The 20351-nt window shown below is 40.6% G+C and overlaps 1 protein-coding gene across 16 annotated transcripts in view; it reads left to right on the top strand.

Annotated features, from left to right (window-relative positions):
• tor (tyrosine protein kinase receptor torso) overlaps positions 1-20351 on the top strand; it is a 435792-nt gene that overhangs the window by 246291 nt on the left and 169150 nt on the right. The gene's annotated exons all lie outside the window — the stretch shown is intronic.

Raw genomic sequence — 20351 nt, 5'->3', positions numbered from 1 at the left:
GACGGCCGAAATGTTTATGCAATTCAATTATAATCCTTAAACTAGCCAAAACGTTTTCCTCGTTATCATTTCTTAAAATTTTTAGCATGACTGAAATTATGGGCTTAACATGGCGTAAACTTTCACTTATAGGTAATCTATGAATCATGTCCAAAATAAGCTTTCGTACATGCTGAGAACTATTTTCCTAAATGAACTGAGGCTCACCATCTTGCAATATCCGTATAAATACGTTGAGTGCAAGTTCTAAAAATGCTGGATATGAAGGATTTTGTATTTATCAATTCGAAATGTTCACTTAGCTCTTGTGAGGCTTTAAACTTTATTCCTTGCCATTTTTTACTTCCGCTAAATTAGAAAATGATAAAAAGGTCGAAATGAAGATGTTGGATTCTTAAGTGATTACGCTGCTGCTATACCCGCAATAGCTTCTGAAGCGAAATGTTTTACATCAACGTCTGGATCTGAATTTAGTCTCTCAAGAGTGGGCCTTACTTGCGAATCGATGACACTAGCTTCAGGGAACGGCGAAATTTTCTGTAAAGTTTTGGCAACATGAAAATGTACACTCGCAGCGGGATCTGTAGCCAATGGAAGAACTGTTGGTAAAAGCAACTTAGTGGTAATGTCTGTGCCACAAACATATTTAAACAGAAAAGACAAGTCATACGGTGTAACTAATTTTTATTGCGTGACATAACCAAAACCACATAATAATAATTGCTTGCTCAGCCCATTGGGCACCAAATTGTTCAACTAGCTTCTTCACATTTAGAGTAGCTGCTTCACGTATAGCATACACATGATCATTCAACCAACCCATACATAAGCCGAGCAGCTTTTGATGAAAAAATTCTTGACCTAATTGACCTGCCAATGCGGGCATGTATTCGATAATTGCTAAACGCACTCGTCACTTAGAATCTTCAGCTAGTTCAACATTGGCTGGTAATAATGACTGTGAAAGTTGTTGAATCCCTATGACGTCGTTAACCCAGTCAAGACTTGAAATGATGTTTAATCGAACTTCAGGGCATTCATCCGTCAGCTGAATAAGAAATAGGGGTAAAAGATGTTCGACAGTATTGTATGCGCCTAACATAGGACTCAATCCCATAATACCTGACGCCAAAGCTGACTTTACATGTGGAATAGAATCAGATACTAACTCACGCACATATGGTAATATTAAGCTCATAATAATTTGCATTTGGTTAGATTCATCTAAAGTGGCGAACAAATCTTTTACCTTTGTTGCGACCGCTGCCATTACTTCGGCTTCGGCATCCTTCAGCAAATACTGAAAAGCGGGTACCAAATCCACACATGTTATCTCCGGACCAACAGCTTTTAGTAAATCAACAAATTTCTCTGGAACCATGTATCGTACGCGCCAAGGGGAATCGCCGGCACATTGGCAATGTTGGCAAAGCAAAATGCTCGACATCTTCTTGCGGCAGCAACTGTGCAATGCTAACATATGCTTCTACTGCCAATAAACAGACAGAGTCCTGATCATCTTGAGCCAGTTGTACAAAATTTGGAATCAAATCCCCTCTTTAGTTGCGGGATCACTTAATATATTAACATAACTCCGACATGCATTGAACTCATTTTGAGCCATCTTTGGCTCTAAAATAATACAAACTCATGATTGTTTAACACTACGAAATTTCACAACTGCACTCCATCATGTGTAAAAAGTTAAAGAATGAACCAACGGAAGAAATCTTTCGATTAGTCCCGTTTGCTTCAATTCAGAGGAATTCACATTCTATACACGGGTGTGTAGGAATGTGCACAACTTTTTTGTCTCTGCTGCTAGTAAATATCTACCAGTACGCGGACTTTTTAAGAGGAAAATGTGGGTAGACACAAAAAAATGAAAATAGTAGTAGTTGGTAGATTTTTTACCAAGAAAACAACAGCTATAGTTCTTATTTGTCCCAAACACTTAATAATTTATTATAAAACAAAATAACGCGCATTTCAAGGAAATGACACTTTAAAACTCGTAAACAAGACAAAATTACATGTACATTTGTATATACCTATGTACATTGCTTATTCCTATACGACACTCACTTTTTCCTGTATCGTGAGTGTGAAATACCGACAAACATGCACCAAAACGTCTAATCACAACAACAATTTTCCAATGTACCAAAAATACTGCCGCAAAAATATCCGATTTCGGCATGTTAATCGGAAAATTATTATTTATTGTGATCATTTGCTACATTTATTTCATAAACAAATTTACTTCTTGTTTTTAAGTTGCCCACAAATTTTTCAAAATTGACTGATTTGGTCAGTATTACCTCCTAATGTTAGTCGGGTGGGCTCGGCAATTCAATACTTTAAAAAGATCGCAGTATACGTTTTCAGTGCGAAAATACCGAAATATTGGTAGAATCTAAGTTTTGGTGGCAGAAGTCGTAAAAGTAGTAGAAAATGAAAAATGGGTCAAAACGGTTGGTCACTCTACCAACGCGATAATGTCCATGCACTGACTGTCCATATACTTCTACCAACGTATGTACACATATATGCCGAGTTTTAAATGCACATTATATTAGGGATGCATAAAAAGATGCAAACGGGTACCCAAAAACCCGTTTCCGGAAAAATCGGTACCGGAGCCAAATACCCTTCGGGAACCGTGGCGTTTGCTAAAGGCCATCAATAAAACTGGACAACAAGCGTACTTGGGGAAAAGTTGAAGAAATAAGTGAAGGGCAATACAAACAAAAAATTATACATTTTATAAATCTCTTCCCTCTTCCAAAACGAACATTTCCTATATTTTTCCTCTTTATATAGCATACGATTTTGCTATACCAACCATTTTTTTTGCAGCAAGAAGAAAATTTGTTGGTTTTTAGCACCAACAACACAAATAACAGCGACTCAAAAGAACCCACGCTATACACTTTCTACCCGGTTCGGTACCAGAATGTGCGAACCGAAAATCGTAAATGCTAGTCTTCTGCAGCACTAGTGTGCCCGTGGCCAACTAAAACGCTACCGGGTGACACGAAATAAACAAAATAAGGCACTAAAGACCCAGGCACATAACGTGCGGGGAAAGAGGCCATGTTCATAATGCGCGTCACATATGAATTTTTTTTTTTTTACGCAGCGACAGATGTTTCCCCTTATGCGCGCGCTAATAAAATTTCCCAAATCCCCAACAATACAATTAAGGAAAGACCACTCGCCCCTGCACTTTGACAATGACCCGACCCATTGAAACCTATTTCACTCCTTTCAGGAAAATGGGTCGTTTTACCGCTTTAAAACGTAATGCCGCCACGAACGCAGCGCGTTATTCGTCGGAATGCCGAGTGTGTCTTGAGCGACACCCTATCCGCTTGTGCCCAACCTTTCGGGCGAAAAGGCCAGAAGAGCGCCTCTACGTAACCATTCGCGAAAGCTACTGCGGAAATTGTCTGGCGCCTGATCACCGCTCTAACGCGTGCCCAAGCCAAGGGCGATGCAAACGGTGCGGCGAGAAGCACCACACGATGCTGCACATCGCCTCGATCGACGAAGAGGAGCAGCTATTACGAGAAGCCCGCTCCAAGCCATGGAGCATCCAAGTGGAAGAGGAGCTAGATTCACCCCGAGAGCGGATATACGACTCAATCTCGTTATATGCGTCGGACGCTGGAACGGAGACTGGACCTCTTCGTCCACCCCGAAACCGAGATGCCAGCCGAACCGGAGCGGAGACGCGGTCTCTTCGCCCGACCATAACGCCTACAGCCAAATCATTTCGACCACTTCTGCGGCACGAGAGGAAGCGGCTCCAACAAGGGACAGCGACAGCCCAGCGCCATACATATAACGGCCGAGCGGAGACCCGGTCTCTTCGCCGGCAACCCAGGAACCCCCAACGGAGACGACATTCGCGCGGCCTCTTCGCCTGCACCAACGACATCAGCCACAAGATCGCAGCCACGGAGGCAACACGCTGCAGCTCACAACCGTGTCCACCTTCCGGTCAGGGCTCGTAGCCCAGCATCCAGCGGCCACCGCCACCATGATACCAACGGTAGCGATCACACCCACCGCGGTTGTGAAGATAGAAGCTGGGGGGCGGCTACACCTCGTCCGGGCCTTAATTGACGGATGCTCCCCCACCACCGTGATAGCATATGACCTCGCCCAGGAGCTCCAACTCCCTGCCAGCAACATTGGCGGGCAAGCAGGATGCCTACTACGCTTACGAGGAAGACACGGCCAAAATAAACGAATTGCAACCCATGCGGCGGTCGTGTCCAATTTTCGGCAAATGGCCCCCACGACCAGCGTCGACAGCGCCATCGCATCCCGTACGCACATCTCCGTCTGGCGGATCCACAGTTTTATTCATCCGTCCCGATCCGCCTCGTACTAGGGACAGACGTATATGCCGAAATAATGCTACCAGGGATTCTGCCCACCACGTTTGGCCCTTTGCTGGCTCAGAGTACCATCTTCGGTTGGGTACTCTCGGGCACAACCAAGGCCTAACATGAAAATGTTCGGTAACGACCGAAATCCATGAATTTTTACACTTTTTTATTTTTATTGAATTTCTGCTGTACACAGTCGCAAGAGGTGTGCATTGTGATTTCGTACAAGTGAAAAATCTTGCTATCCCTCCTTTGCCATACCTACGTGTCAAATCATAGCTGACAGGGAGAACGGCTGTCGCGAAGGGTCAGAGAATGGAGGAAAGGTTTCTTTTTCTTGTGTTCGCCGTTATAAAATTGAAGTGCTATGAATTGCACATTTGTTTCAAATCAGCTTTTCCTTTAAATTTGTATACAGAAAATCAGACTACATATTAATACTCACTCGCTGTTCACTATTGTGAACGTTTTATCGAAAATTCGCCACTTGTATGAATTCACAATGGAGGTGTGCGTTTTAAAAGCTTGTATCATTACAATAAGTTATTTTTTATTGAATTTTCTTCATACAAAATTCACAAGCATAGAATTTCCAATGAATTTGTAATAAACGGCAAGAAATATGAACACGTATATCTTCTTACTTCTTTTCGCAATCCCTAGCTCTAGGCAAACCTGGCTCACGCCTTACACCATAACGGGAAAATTTGTGAATGACCGAGGCAGCAGCAACCAAGCTCCCACACTGCGCAAACCATTTTGCGTGCCGCCAAGCCGGCGGACTGGCCGGCATTATGTTAAGTTAGATATAATTAATTATAAGTTTTTTATTTTTTTTCGCTTCTTCACGGTCGGTGATCCTTGGCGGACTGTGATGTTGCGTACCGCAAGGGGGCGGCATGTTTAGGCCCAATGCCTAACTTTTATCTGATTGACGGCGCCCCTCCCTAACGTTTTAATAATATTTCCAGCCACCCACACTCACGCCGCATTTGTGTGCATGCATGCACATGCATGCGTTTCATACGCATGCACGAATGTGTGTGGGTTGTCAGCACCCATGCACGTATATGTGGGGGTTGTTGTGTGTGTGGCTTTTTTCCCCTCCTTAATACCAGAGGACTTTTTCGCGGCTTAGCGGTTGTCCTCAACGGGATAACCGGGCTCTTTCTCGATCGACCGCCAACCAGCACACATCGCAAGGATCACCATCGTCACTTAAAGCGCCAAGGTAATATTGTATCAACACTGTATATATTCCCTTCACTCTAAATTAAAATATTATTTTATAACGAGGAATTCCTCTTGTATTTTTATTTATTTCTTTTGAGCGAACCATCCACTCCAAGATCGACCCGTGTGCGCCTATCCACTGCCGGTTACAGACGCACCCAGGCCGAACACCAGGTATTGAAAGGACTACATTGGAAAACATGCTTGGTGTACCTGGACGACATCATCGTATTGGGCAAGAACTTTGATGAACATCTTAAAAACTTAGATGAAGTTTTCCAGAGAATAGCTGGCGCTGGTCTGAAGTTAAGTCCCAAAAAGTGTGCGCTGTTTAAAAAGGAAGTAAATTATTTGGGTCACAAGGTAACGACAGAAGGTATCCGTACAGCGAATGAAAAGATAGAGGCAGTAAAGGATTGGCCAAGACCACAGAATCTGCCTTGAGAAGTTTCCTTGGGCTGTGCACATATTACCGCCGATTTGTACCAAATTTTGCCAGCGTAGCCCATAGTCTCCACGAGCTAACAAGAAAAAATAAAGCTTTTGAATGTAAAAAGGAGCAAGAAGTAGCTTTCCAAACATTGAAAGAGCGTTTGTGCACTGCTCCAATGTTGGCATATCCGATTCCAGGAGCAACATTTATTCTAGATACAGATGCGAGCGGATATGCTATAGGAGGCGTTTTATCACAACTGGTCGATGGACAGGAGAAGGTAGTTGCATATTGCAGCCGTTCGATTGGAAAACCAGAGAGGAACTATTGCGTTACGCGGAGAGAGCTGTTGGCGTTGGTAGAGTGCATTAAACATTTTCACAAATACCTCTACGGCCAGCGATTCCGTGTCAGGACAGATCACGCAGCTTTAAAATGGCTTCTGCAGTTCCGTAATCCGGAAGGACAATTGGCACGGTGGATCGAGCGACTCCAAAGCTATGACTTTTCCATTGAGCATCGAAAAGGTAGTACCCATGGAAATGCTGATGCAATGTCACGAAGACCATGTAGTTTGGAATGCAAGCACTGTTAAAAAGCCGAGGCTAAAGAAGACATTATAGATATCCGGCTAATGACTATAACATGTGCAGATGAATGGGACAAGGAACAGCTAAGAAAGTGCCAGCTAGAAGATGCAGATCTGTCACGTGTTATGCAAGGGCTCGAACGAAATGAAAGACCAAACAGAGAAGAGATGTCAGCAGAGAGTCCCATTGCGAAGTCATATTGGACACAGTGGAACAGTTTATAATTAATATCCGGTTGCCTTCATCGAGTATGGGAGAGTGAGGATAGTAAATACAAGAATAAACTGATAGTTGTTCCCAGAAAGAGGATTCCTGACGTGCTCAGCGAGCTGCATAATGGTCCAAGCGGAGGTCATCTTGGAATCACGAAGACGCTCGAGAAGATTAAACAGAGATTCTATTGGGTTGGTTGCCGTCAGTCGGTCACTGAGTGGATTGCGAACTGCGAGGTTTGCAGCAGAGCAAAAGGGCCCAGAACACAAAGTCATGGCCAGATGAAGCAATATAACTCAGGTGCGCCATTTGAAAGGATCGCTATGGATGTCGCCGGCCCATTTCCTACTAGCAACGGCGGAAACAAATATGTACTGGTAGTTATGGATTATTTCAGCAAATGGCGAGAGGTATACCCAATCCCAAATCAAGAAGCGGAAACGGTAGCAGAAGTGTTTATAAACAATTGGGTTGCAAGGTATGGTGTACCAATGGAGTTACATTCTGACCAAGGCAGGAATTTCGAATCAGCTGTGTTCCAGGAAATGTGTAAGTCATTGGGCATTCGAAAAACACGGACAACTGCATTGCATCCTCAATCCGATGGTATGGTAGAACGATTCAATAGAACATTGGAGGAGCACTTAAGGAAAGTAGTAGACAAGTACCATAAAGAATGGGATACCCGCATACCATTATTCTTGATGGCTTACCGATCAGCAGTGCATGAGACAACGGGCCAAACCCCTGCAAAAGTAATTTTTGGCAATGACCTTAGACCGCCAGCTGATTTGAAGTTTGAGATAGATGCCAATGCGGAGAGAAATGTCAGGAAATCCACTAGTGATTTGGAAGAAGAGCTAAGAGAAATACATGATCTGATAAGGCAACGAACAAAGATTATGAGCGACAAGATGAAAGCCAGATATGATAAAGCAATTAATTCAGAAGGTTTTCAGGAAGGAGATTTGGTGCTGTTATACAACCCGCAACGTAAAAAAGGTTTGTCCCCGAAATTGGAGTGTAATTGGGAAGGCCCATACAAAGTTGTAAAACGGATCAACGATGTAGTGTACCGCATACAAACCATCGGTAAACCACGAACTAAAATGAAAGTGGTCCATTTGGAAAGGCTGGCAACGTTTAGATCGAGAGATTTGTCTGACCGGGACGATCAGACTTAGGTGGAGGGCAGTGTCACGGAAATTAGCATCGCTAAGTTATACCATCACTAAGGCGATGCTAAGGCCACGATAAGCAGTATTTACGTCAATAATCAAATCATGTATACACATATATAAGGCAGCCGAAAGATGTCACACACAGATGCATTTACTTATACGCCTATGTATGTGCGAGAGACTGTAAACTACAAACATTCACATCAATAATTCAATCATTATGTATCTACATAAACGAATAAATAATTGCGTCTACACATATGTACGTATACGAGCAGCGGAGCGGCAATGCACAAACACATGCATATATCTTATCTGAGTTGTCACAAGAGAGGGCAATAATTTGTACACGTAGTTGTGGCTGGCGATTTTGTAGCCGAAACTAACTAGTAAGTTCTGGAAATCGAAGAGCCTAGAAGTATGCAGCGTAAACTATAAAAGCGGGGCAGGCGGGTAAGAAGTAATTCAGTTTGATTTAAACTGTCAAGCAGCTTCGATTAAGCGCTATCTAGCGAGCTATAGCAGTATTATTTTGAATAGTAGAGTTTCATTTGAGCTATCAATCAGTTTGGTTATTAAGCTAGCTATTCGTTGCAAAGTATAAGTGTTATTGTGAAGCACTATAATAAAGGCCATTTTTCAATTATTCAATATTGGAGTTATTTATTCAACAGTTTAGCGATACGAACTTAGCAGAGGGTTGCAAATAAAAGGATTTGCAAGTGAATTCGTTACAATATGGAGCCCATTTTACGATTGCCATATAAAGAGGCTAGAACGGGTGCAAAACACCTTCATAAAATTGCTCTGCGCGGATTAAACTTTGAAGAGCCTATTCCGTCTTATAGTGCTAGTTGTCTCCTTATTAACCTGAAGACTTTGGGTAACAGAAGAATCTTGCTTTCGCTTAGCTTTGTGTTTGACATCATTCAAGGCATAGTAGATGCTCCGACTCTTTTACAACGAATTAACTTCTTAGTTCCACAGAGGAACCTAAGAAGTAATGATTTGTTTTTTATTGAATGCGTGTGGACTAACTATGCATATTATGCTCCTCTCATCAGATCCTTACGAGAGTTTAATTTGTTCTCGAATTCTTTGAATATAGATTTCTCAATTGGAAAATCTAAATTAAAATTACAATTAAATGAATTTTTAACTTAAACAATTATTTTGTAAATATATTTAATTCGTTATGTAGTCTGTAAGAAACATTGTATTTCAAAGATTACTATATTTAAATAAATAAATAAAATATATGCAGATAGACCAAATTTAGGGCAGAACAACGTCTGCCGGGTCTGCTATTTCTCTATATTATGTAAATTTTTTAACACCTTCTACTTATATATAAGACATTTTTGATAATCTAGTCTGTAAGATTATTGTAAATCATTGACTGAATAAAGAAAATATGAAATAATATGAAATATGAAAAAACCCAATAAGAAAGAGAGGGCGATAAGCCCCACGTACACCCCACCGTAAAGTCCCTATCGAATCCGTCTAAGCACAATGACAAAGTTTCCATCGCCTTCGGCGATAAAGTGCTGTCGGATTCGAAAAAATGCGAGAGCGCTTTCTGCTCTCAATATGTAATGTATACTACGGTCGACAAAGGTAGACGGAGGGCCAACAGACACGCACATAAACATAAATTCAGCGCGTCACCAATTACCATCACCGCCAGAGAGGTTAAAGATGCCATTGGTCACGCTAAATCATCCAAAGCAGTGGGCCCAGACGGCATAGCCATGCCGATGCTTAAAAGCCTAGGGAAATAGGGCTTCAAATACTTAACGCATGTCTTCAACCTGTCTCTTTTCACCTTTGTCATACCCGAAAAATGGAAAATGGCCAAGGTGGTCCTGCTACTAAAGCCTGGGAAACCAGCTAACATAAGAGAGTCGTATCGTCCGATATCTCTCCTATCGCCAGTAGCAAAGACGCTTGAAGCCATTTTGCTCCCCTACTTCCAAGCAAATTTGCAGCTAGCCTGTCTTCAGCATGGCTTCAGAAAACTCCATAGCACCACCACCGCGCTAAATGCCATCAGCACCCAGATAAATTGCGGGTTACATCAAAACCCCCACCATAGAACAGTACTCGTAGCGCTAGACCTATCAAAAGCTTTTGATACGGTCAACCATGGCACGTTACTGCAAGACCTGGAAGGGTCTACCCTTCCCCCATGTCTTAAAAGGTGGACCGCAAATTATCTGGGTGGTCGGCAGGCATCGGTGCAAACGAAACATCAAAACCAAGAAGAATTAAACAAGGGGTACCACAGGGTGGTGTCATATCCCCACTTTTGTTTAATTTCTATATATCTAAGCTACCTTCACCACCAGAAGGAGTCACTATCGTTTCATACGCCGATGACTGGACAATAATGGCCACAGGCCCAGGCCCACAGATCGATAAGCTCTGCAAAAGAATAAACGGCTACCTCCCTGATCTCTCCAGTTTTTTCGCCTCGCGAAGCCTGGCATTATCACCGACTAAATCTTCCGCGACCTTATTTACAACATGGACGTCCCAAATGTTGACGATTTTGAACATCCACGTCCATGGCACTACGCTACCGACTGTCCTACACCCCAAAATCTTGTGTGATCAAACATCAGGATCTACATTTTGGTAAACACGCAGCCGCAATTGTTCCGAAAATCCAGAGCCGTAATAAAATCCTCAAATCCCTTGCTGGCAGTACCTGGGGAAAAGATAAAGAAACGCTCATTACTACATACAAAGCAATTGGCCAGCCGTTTACGTGCTACGCGTCACCCATATGGTCGCCAAGACTAAAAATTACCCACTGGAAGAAGCTACAGGCTTGCCAAAATACTGCTCTCAGAATCGCCACGGGCTGTCTTCTTATGCCCCCAGAATACCGTCTACATAATGAGGCGAGAATACTCCCCATCAGGAAGAGAAATGAGATGCTAACCAAAAAGTTCCTGTTGAATACCCAGAAACCTGGGCATCCAAACAGATATCTGATTGATGAGCCAACACCGCCTAGGGGCTTAAGGAGTCATCTCCGTAAGCATTTTGAGGAAATACGGCACCTGAGAACCCAGCCGTATGAAGCAAAAAAACACAAGCAGGTCCTTGGTGAACTCCACAAACAGGCGTCGGACCTTTATGTCAGGAATTGTCCGGTGAATCCAGTACTCAAAGAAAAGTACCCAAAACTTGTGGAAGAGGAACGCATACTCCCCAGGGAAACGCGTGTCACTCTTGCCCCACTTCGTTCTGGATACTGTAACAGATTAAACTCTTACCTATCTAGAATCAACCCCGACATACAAAATGTATGCCCCGCTTGCATGTGTCCCAACATGACACCAACCATCTCTTTAATTGTAATGTGAAACCAACACCTCTAACACCCCTTTCATTATAGTCCACCCCTGTTGAAACAGCAAGTTTCCTTGGACTCCCGTTAGAGGATATTGATGACAATTTGTGATCGGTCGCGGCTGTTAGGTGGGGCGAAGCACTGCTACAACAACAACAACAACATGAAATAGAAACCATAGAAACCTCTACTCAATAGTTTACTATGGAGTTGGAAAAAGACAACCAACTCCCCTATCTGGGCACGCTCATAATTAGGAAAAATAAAAATATATATATATATTGATTGGTACAAAAAACCTACGACTTCGGGGATACTAATCAATTATAAATCCAATCATAAGCGTAAACCCATTCTAAATACTGCGAAAACTTTATTTATTAGAAGGGTACTTACGGTAAGTGATACAATTTCATAAGAAAAATATTGCGATAATCAAGAAAATTTAAGAAGAAAATGAATTTCCCATAAACTTGATTAACAAGCTGGTCCGGAGTTATCCTGCCAATAATAAACAAGTAAGAATCCACACCAGAAGGTGTTACAATCATTTCCTGTGCCGAAAATTGCATGATTATGGCAAAGGGACCTGTCCCTTTAATTGATGAATTAGTTTCTAAAATAAACAGCTATCTCCCCGATCTTTCTAGTTTCTTCACTTCGCGCAACCTGGCATTATCACCGACAAAATCCACGGCCACTCAGTTTACAAAGTGGAAGGAACAGATGTCGCAAATATTTGACGTTCACGCCGATGGTGTCACACTACCGACTGTCAGTCACCCGAAGATCTTAGGGGTTGCGTTCGATAATATTCTAACCTTCAAGGCGCATGCCACCGAAATTTTATCTAAAGTGCAAAGCTGCAACAAAATCATCAAGTCGCTTGCTGGCAGTACTTAGGGAAAAGATAAAACCACGTACAAACCAATTGGCCGGCCGCTCATGAGCTACGCGTCACCAGTCTGGTCGCCTGGTCTTAAAAATACACACTGGAAAAGGCTACAGACCTGTCAAAATGCTACAATCAGAACTGCCGCCGGATGCCTCCTTATCACCCCCGAACACCACCTACATAGTGAAGCCAAAGAGCTCAACATTAAAGAGCACAGCGATGCCGAACAGCCAGTTTTTGCTAAATTGTCACAAACCAGGACATCTTAGCAACAACTGCTTGATGTAGCCTCCACAGGGATTAATAGAACATCGCTATAAGCAATATGACGAGATCTGGCACCTGCCAATACAGCCGTTTGATTCAGACAAGCATAAGCAGACCCTAAGCCAAATTTACACAGAATCGGTAAACGCTTTCGCAACGCCGACATACGTACTGTATGTGTGCCCACATGACACCAATCCTCTTTTCAATTGCAATGTGGAATATACGCCTCTATGGGCGGACCGCCCCTGTTGAAACTGCCAGTTTCCTTGGTATTGTGTTTTAAATATGATATTTCTTTATTCGGTATTAACAAATATGCACGCTCATGCTCAAAGAATAATTAATGCTGACACTTAGACATTCACATAAAGATGATCAAAATATATCGAATACATTGATGTTACCATATCGTTCTACATTACCTAACCTAATTATAATAGAGATATAATATTCTCCCACGCTAATAAAGGACATGGTCTTGAAGTCGGACTGGTTGCTTCCGTTGCCTTCCCGAACGTCTAACCTGTTCGTTCCTTGGTTCGGACTCTTGTTCTTCATTCGGTTCTGTTGACTCGTCTCTTTCGGTTTGCTGCTGTGGCCCCTCGTATGGAGCTCTCCATATGGAGCTCTTCTCGTTCTTCTCTGTTAGGCACGCTTGACTTATGGAGTTGGTTAACGTGTCGCTTAAGACTATAGCCATTATCCAGTCGCACTTGGTAATGTAGTTTACTGTACTTTCCGTCACTATGCCGAATTTCCATGTTGCTTTATTTTTGTTAAACCAATTTACCTGTACCACCCGATCTCCCACGCTAAAATGGCGGACGCGCTTTGGGAACGTATCTGATGATGTGGAATGGCTATGTTGTACGGGCTTAATGGCATCTAGCTTGCTTCGAATTTTCCGACCTAGATAAATTTCCGCCGGAGTCTTGTTATTTTCTAACAGAGTAATCCTGTAGCGGCTGACAATTTCTTGTACCTTCTTACGCATTGGCGCGTTGATGGTTTGCATTGCTTCGGGCTTGTTCTTCAACGTTTGAATGTGTCTTTCCGCTAGCCCGTTCGTAGCCGGGTGGCCTGGTGCAATAAACTTTTGAACGATACCATTACTTTGGCAGAAGGACTGGAACGTTTTACTATGAAAAATTGTAGCGTTGTCGGACACGAGCACTTGTAGAAGCCCATGTGTTGAAAATATATCTTGCAATAACTCGATCGTGCTCTCGGAAGTGGGTGCGTTTCTTATTACTCTTACTTCTGGCCATTTTGACTTTGCGTCAACGAGAACGAAAAAATAATGATTTTGAAATGGGCCCGCGTAGTCCATATGAACCCTTTCAAAGTTTTCTTGCGGTTGCTCCCAACAATGGGTGGTGATTTGTGATGGGTCTTTTCGGACCATGGCACAGTCTCGGCACGATTTTACAACATTTTCTATATCTGCATCGATACCTTTCCAATAGCAATATCTCCGCGCCAGTTGTTTCATTTTTAATATTCCTAAATGAGTGAAGTGTAACTCCTTTAGGATTTCGTTACGCAAGGTTTTCGGAATTGTTACCCGTTGTCTTTTCAATATAATACCATTCTGTAAGGTGTATTCTGGATCATGAATTTTACCATTTATTAACCCTGTTTTCATTTCAGCTAACTCTGGATCCCGTTCAGTTTCTTTCGCAATTGATATCGCTGTAACTGTGTTAGTGGATATTGTATTGACTGTTTCAGTTTGTATTGCAGTTACCTCATCGTCCAGAAAATGTGTAAACCTATTCGACGTATCTTTTGCAGGTGCTCTAGACAAGCAATCAGCGTGTGCAATTAGTTCGGATTTTCGGTGCTTCATCTTATAGTTAAACCCTTGAAGGAATGATGCATAACGTAGAAGTCGAGCCGATGTCATTGCCGAGATTTTTTCGTTCTGGTGCAAAATTCGTGATAGGGGCCGGTTATACGTTACCAGCGTAAACTCTCTTCCATACAAGTATTGAAAAAATTTGTCGAATGCGAATATTATTCCTAGTGCTTCGCAATCTAACTGGCTATAATCTTGCTCTGCTTTATTTAAGGCTCGTGACATGAAGGAAATGGGGTGTTCAACCCCTTTTATTTCATGGGCAAGTACTGCCGCAACGCCCGTAGGACTCGCATCACACGTCAAAACTACCGGCAATTTCTCATCGTAAGGCATTAATACTCGGTCAGTTAAAATTTCGCTTTTAAGTCTTTCGAAAGAAGATTGATATTCATCAGACTATTTGAATTTTGTATTTTTAGTTAGTAGCATCCTCAATGGGGACGTAATGGTCGATAAATTTGGGATGAAACGTGAGTAATAGGTTATCATTCCCAGAAATCTCCTTAGATCATCTGGACTCTTTGGGGTAGGAATTTTTTGTATGGCCCTTACTTTCTCTTACACTTTGTAATGTTATTGTATTCTATCATGTACCCCAGATACTGTATTTTCTCTTTATAAAACTGTCATTTTTCTCTGTTAATGTGCAATTTATATTCTTTTAACTTATCTAAACACTTGGTTAGCCTTTCCTTACTTCTAATTCTAATTCTGGCAACAACGTGTACCCGGCCCCTGAATCAACTTCAAATTTTTGGCTTTTCCCTTCGATTAACACTTTGGCATAAACTTTCTCTATTTATTTTTTTGACATCTCTGACTTACTATATACGTCTATAATTTTGTGTACATTCCCATCATCTTCTTCTGAGAATTCCCCTTCTGAATCTGTAACCTTATTCGTTTGTTTCGACTCTTTTCTTTGTTTCATTTTGTATTGTATGCACACATCTTTTACATGCCCCATTTTGTGACAGTATTGGCAATTTAATTTGTTTTTGTTTACTTTGCAATTCTTCGTCAGATGGTTTTGGCGCGCGCAACGCAAACACCTATTTTCTAGCCCTAATTTCTTGTATTTATTGCGTGTAATTTCGTGATCTTTCTCTTTAGCTCTGATTTGTTTAACATCGTTGGCAGCGGTTCCTGATGCCATTTCCTGACTATCGCTTTTCGCTGCTTCCAGCGTAGATGACCGCTCAACTAACTTTGCAAAAGTATCCCCGGGATTCTGTGGCAGTTGTTCTCGAATGTAACTATTGTATAGCCCCCTTATGAATTGCGCACGTAAAAATAAGTTCGCCACTGACTTGCTACATTCGCATGAGAACTCGCAGTCAGTCGCCTTTCTTTGAAGTTGGGCTGAAAACTCTGCGATTGTCTGATTCTCATTCTGAACTTCAGACAAAAATCTATGCTGCTCTACCAGTACATTCTTTTTGACATTGAAGTGATCCTCGAGGAGTTCTATGACTTCGGCATATTGTAATTCGCTCACTACACGTGGCGATGCCAACGTCACTAAGAGTGCATAGTTGGATGCACCTATATATTGCAATAACAATTTAGTGCATAATTCTTTATTGTCGAAAATACCTTTAGTTTGAAAGTGCAGCTCCAAACGACTTTTGTAGTTCCTGATCGACTCCGACTTTGGGTTAAATTCTTCAAATGAGGTTAGAATGGTAACACTCTGGGTATTTGTCCCACTATTTGATTGCTGTTGTTGCATTGCCGTTGCCATCGATGATAATGCGGTTATGAGGTTATTAAGTTGCTGGGGATCCATCTTGGTACGCCAATTTTCCCTCGTCGCCAACTATTGTGTTTTAAATATGATATTTCTTTATTCGGTTTTAACAAATATGCACGCTCATGCTCAAATAATAATTAATGTTGACACTTAGACATTCACATAAAGATGATCAAAATATATCGAATACATTGATGTTACCATATCGTTCTACATTACCTAACCTAATTATAATAGAGATATAATACTTGGACTCCCGTAAGAGGGCTTTGATGACAATTTGTGAGTGGTCGTGCCCATTGAATGGGGCGAAGCACTGTTAACACAACAACAATGAAATCTTTTAAGCAATAGATACATTAAAACTTTTGAACATTTTGAATATTTAAAGATTTATTTTTTACAAACAAAAAAATGTATTGTGATTTGCACTTCAATATAAACAAATTTAAGCAGCACTGGTTTTGAGTATGCAGTTTTAAAGCACGATCGATTAACATCTGAAAAAGTTATAGGTCTCTGAAAACCAGCATTAATTTTTGACAATTGTTTTCCTAAGGGTGTTTCAGTCGTTCTCCCATACAAAAAATAAAGCTATGCGCCCTTTGGAAAGATGAAATTGTAAGAGACCCTACGAAATGAAAAAATGGCAAAAAATCAATACGAATTTTTTTCTGCAATTTTTTAGACTTAAATTGACTAGACTAATACTAGGTACAAACACACACAAAATTGGAAATTTATACCATTTGGGCAATTTCTTACGCAATTTATCATATAATAAATTGTAATAATAAATTGTCAGTTTAAAAAAAATTGCGTAATAAATTGTTTCAAACTGCAAATGCAACCTTGTAAAGTGTATTTATTGAGTATATTTAAACGTCAGTTACGCATGGCTCAACTATATGGTTGGCTCATCTCATCAGCTGATTTTATTTTTTTCATTCCACTGGAGTAGGGATTTTCAAAAGAAGATGGCAAACTCAAAATTAAACCAAATCATTGAACACATTTCTTACAAGAGACAAAAATTTCAAAGTTTTATGTTTTCATTCCATTCCATTCGCCTAATACCAACACGCACATTTTGACAGTCTGAACAAAGGTATGTTGTTGCTGTAGAGATGAGCCAACCAGCTATGAAATTACTATTGTGTAAGCTAAATTGAGTTGTATGAACACCACTCAATTTAAATCGAAATTGCCTCAATTTATTTTTCTGTTTGAACAAAGTATAATGCATACTCGAAAAAGCTTTAAAACTTCGAATTAAAAGTTCGAAGCATTCGTAAAATTTCTCGCATTTTTTCGTTAGTTATTTCTTAAATTATCGAAAATAAAAATAAAGAATTTTTTTACGAAATTTGATGAAAATTACCGCTGCTATTTTCGTGTTCACTGCTGTATATACACATACAGATATACATATAATATAGCTTTATTAAAACAACACATTTTATTATACAACTATTTGCGTCTATTTTTTTTTACTTAACAACACAAAATTTGATGACGCATAATTAAAAGTTTGACTAATAGCGTTTTCTTTTCTGGCTAAAGTGTTACGCTTTTTGTACGCCGCGCAAGGGTTGTTATTCTATTATAAAAAACAGGCAATGCCTTTACGGGGTATTTCGTTCTTTTGTAAAAATTTTTGCCTGCTCGCAACGCAAAAGCGTTACACTTTTACCCTGTATAAAATGGCGGTGTGGCAGTGCAACTCTGTAAAACTCTCAGTTCTCTCTTAAGTTCCACATATACCTGTTAATATAATAACCAGATTGCGCATTCATGAGTTCAAAATTGCTTCGTTCTGCGCATTTACGTCACAGTTGACTGTTTGAGCGAATGAAAGAAGAGAGAGAAAAAAACAAGAGCTAAAGGAAAATGACGTGAGGATTGCCCATAAAAAAGAGCTGATCTAATGTTTACATGCGCAATGCGCAATCTTCTTGTGAATATGGTGAGTTGAAATGTTCTTTGTATGCACTATAAATGTTGACCATTTTCTGGGGTAGGAGTAATTCTATTAAGGTTTTACCATTTACTTAGGCAACAATTTATTTCAGAAAAGAAAACGCTATAAGTGATACTTCTGATACCGTTTGAGAGTTGGACATATACGAGGTGCGACTTATAATAAAGAACGATTTGTAGTATTAATAGAAAGTAAAAAACATAAAATCAAATAGAGCATATTATGTAACATATTACACCATAAAATAACATACAAAACATTATATAACATAACATAACTTAAAATAGTATATCACAACATAATATAACATAAAATAGCACAACATTACATAAAAAACATATAATTTAACATAACGTAACTAGACATAACATAAAATGACATAACATAACCTAAAAGAACATTAAGGAGACACAACATAACAACATAATGGAACATATACACTGACATGACATGACACACTGAACTTAACTTAACACAGCCTATCATAGCATAATTTTAGATAAATAACATAACAAAGCGCTACAGAACATAAGCAAACATAACATAACTTAGAATAGCATACCATAACATAATATGTCTTAACATAGCTTATCGTAACATAATATAAGATAACATAACATGTTACGCCATAAACCAAAACAACAAATCTTTACATAACACCACATAAACTAACTCAGCATAAATAAAAATAACATAACACAGAAAGCAGTAAATATAGAACCGGAATGACATGGAAAACGAGGCCTCTACCGTAATCTGAATCGCGAACGCTAACGCCAAGGTTAACAATCGGTACTGGTCAGCTGCTTATTGTCACCGCATGGTTCCATTAAAAGTTCAGTGAAAAGCTAGTACTTAGTGAAGATGATCTGAGCGATGAAACGGGTTTCCTAATCATCGCCGGGGATGCGATGAAAGAACCGTCAAACGGGAAATGCCACATATTAATAGCCGGTGAAAGTTAGTGCTTGCGGGGACAGCCAAACTCGGTTTGACCGCACTCAACTCGAATAAGAGACTATTGATATACAATTCATTTCAGAAACCTCTTTGCCCAACGCCGCTGATTGGACGTTATTAAAGGTTGAACCGACCGAACTTGGTTAAAGTGTTACCAGAAATTCCAGGACCTCTGTTATAAGACAGCCCCATCCTCTTGGAAAATATAAACTTGAGGTCATAGAGGACTTGATTATATGTAACTGCTTGCCTCTCAAAGATCTCGGTCAGAGATAAACACCGCACGAGTCGCGCAAAATACCAACTAAATATGCATCCAAGATCAACGCTGCAGCATTATAAGCATCGTTACTAACACACATGACACAAAAGCCATGCGCAAATATAAAACGACGTAATTTGTGCAAATAAAAATTTTGACATACACGGCTCAAAAACACTGCGCAATATTCATTTTTCCACTAGCGCAACAAATGAAACATTGTTATAATTGTATAAAAAATTATTATGTATTATTGAATTTGTGTGAATTTCTGTTACAAGCTAGAGATGGTCCTTACGCCTTCGATATTAACATTTTTAAGCAACAATTACTGATGTTATATTATCAGAAACCACAGGTAAACTGTGTCACATTCACCACACACGAAGAAAAAAGCATGTGCAATATTTGCAGACATGCGTAAATATCAAAATCGTTTTGATTTTAGCACAGTTCTCTGCGCAAATAGCGCAACCAGTGCACACACCGGGCAAATCCTTGCGCAAATTGGTAATTGGCACAAGGATACTTGAGCCGTGTAATTGGCGTATAACGATGCCCGACGGATAACCGACAATACTAATGCGGTGTATGAGGCAGTTGAGGAGACGGGGCACTATCGGCGGCATGTAGAAATATCTCTATACCACGAAAGGGAAACGAACAAAATATAAGGCAGGATAAACCTCCAAGGAGATTTACACCGAATTTCTTTTCAAATCTGCGTAATGCAAATTTTAAATTTTTCCTACATTTTGGCGGGATGGGACCTACATGTGTTATTCCGACTCCGAATGGCATCTGGAAGCAGAAGAGCTTTGATCAAAAACCTGTTCAGGGCAGAAATACACTCGGAGTATTTGCCAAACCAATGCCGATGTTGTTGCTTATACCGGGCTTTGAACCGAGTACCTTGGATGTGGTAGGCGAGACATGGACCACAAGAGGACGGTAG

This window comes from Eurosta solidaginis, chromosome 3, assembly GCF_040869045.1.
Source record: "Eurosta solidaginis isolate ZX-2024a chromosome 3, ASM4086904v1, whole genome shotgun sequence".
Lineage (NCBI taxonomy): Eukaryota > Metazoa > Arthropoda > Insecta > Diptera > Tephritidae > Eurosta > Eurosta solidaginis.
This window is presented reverse-complemented; position numbering and strand designations above follow the sequence as displayed.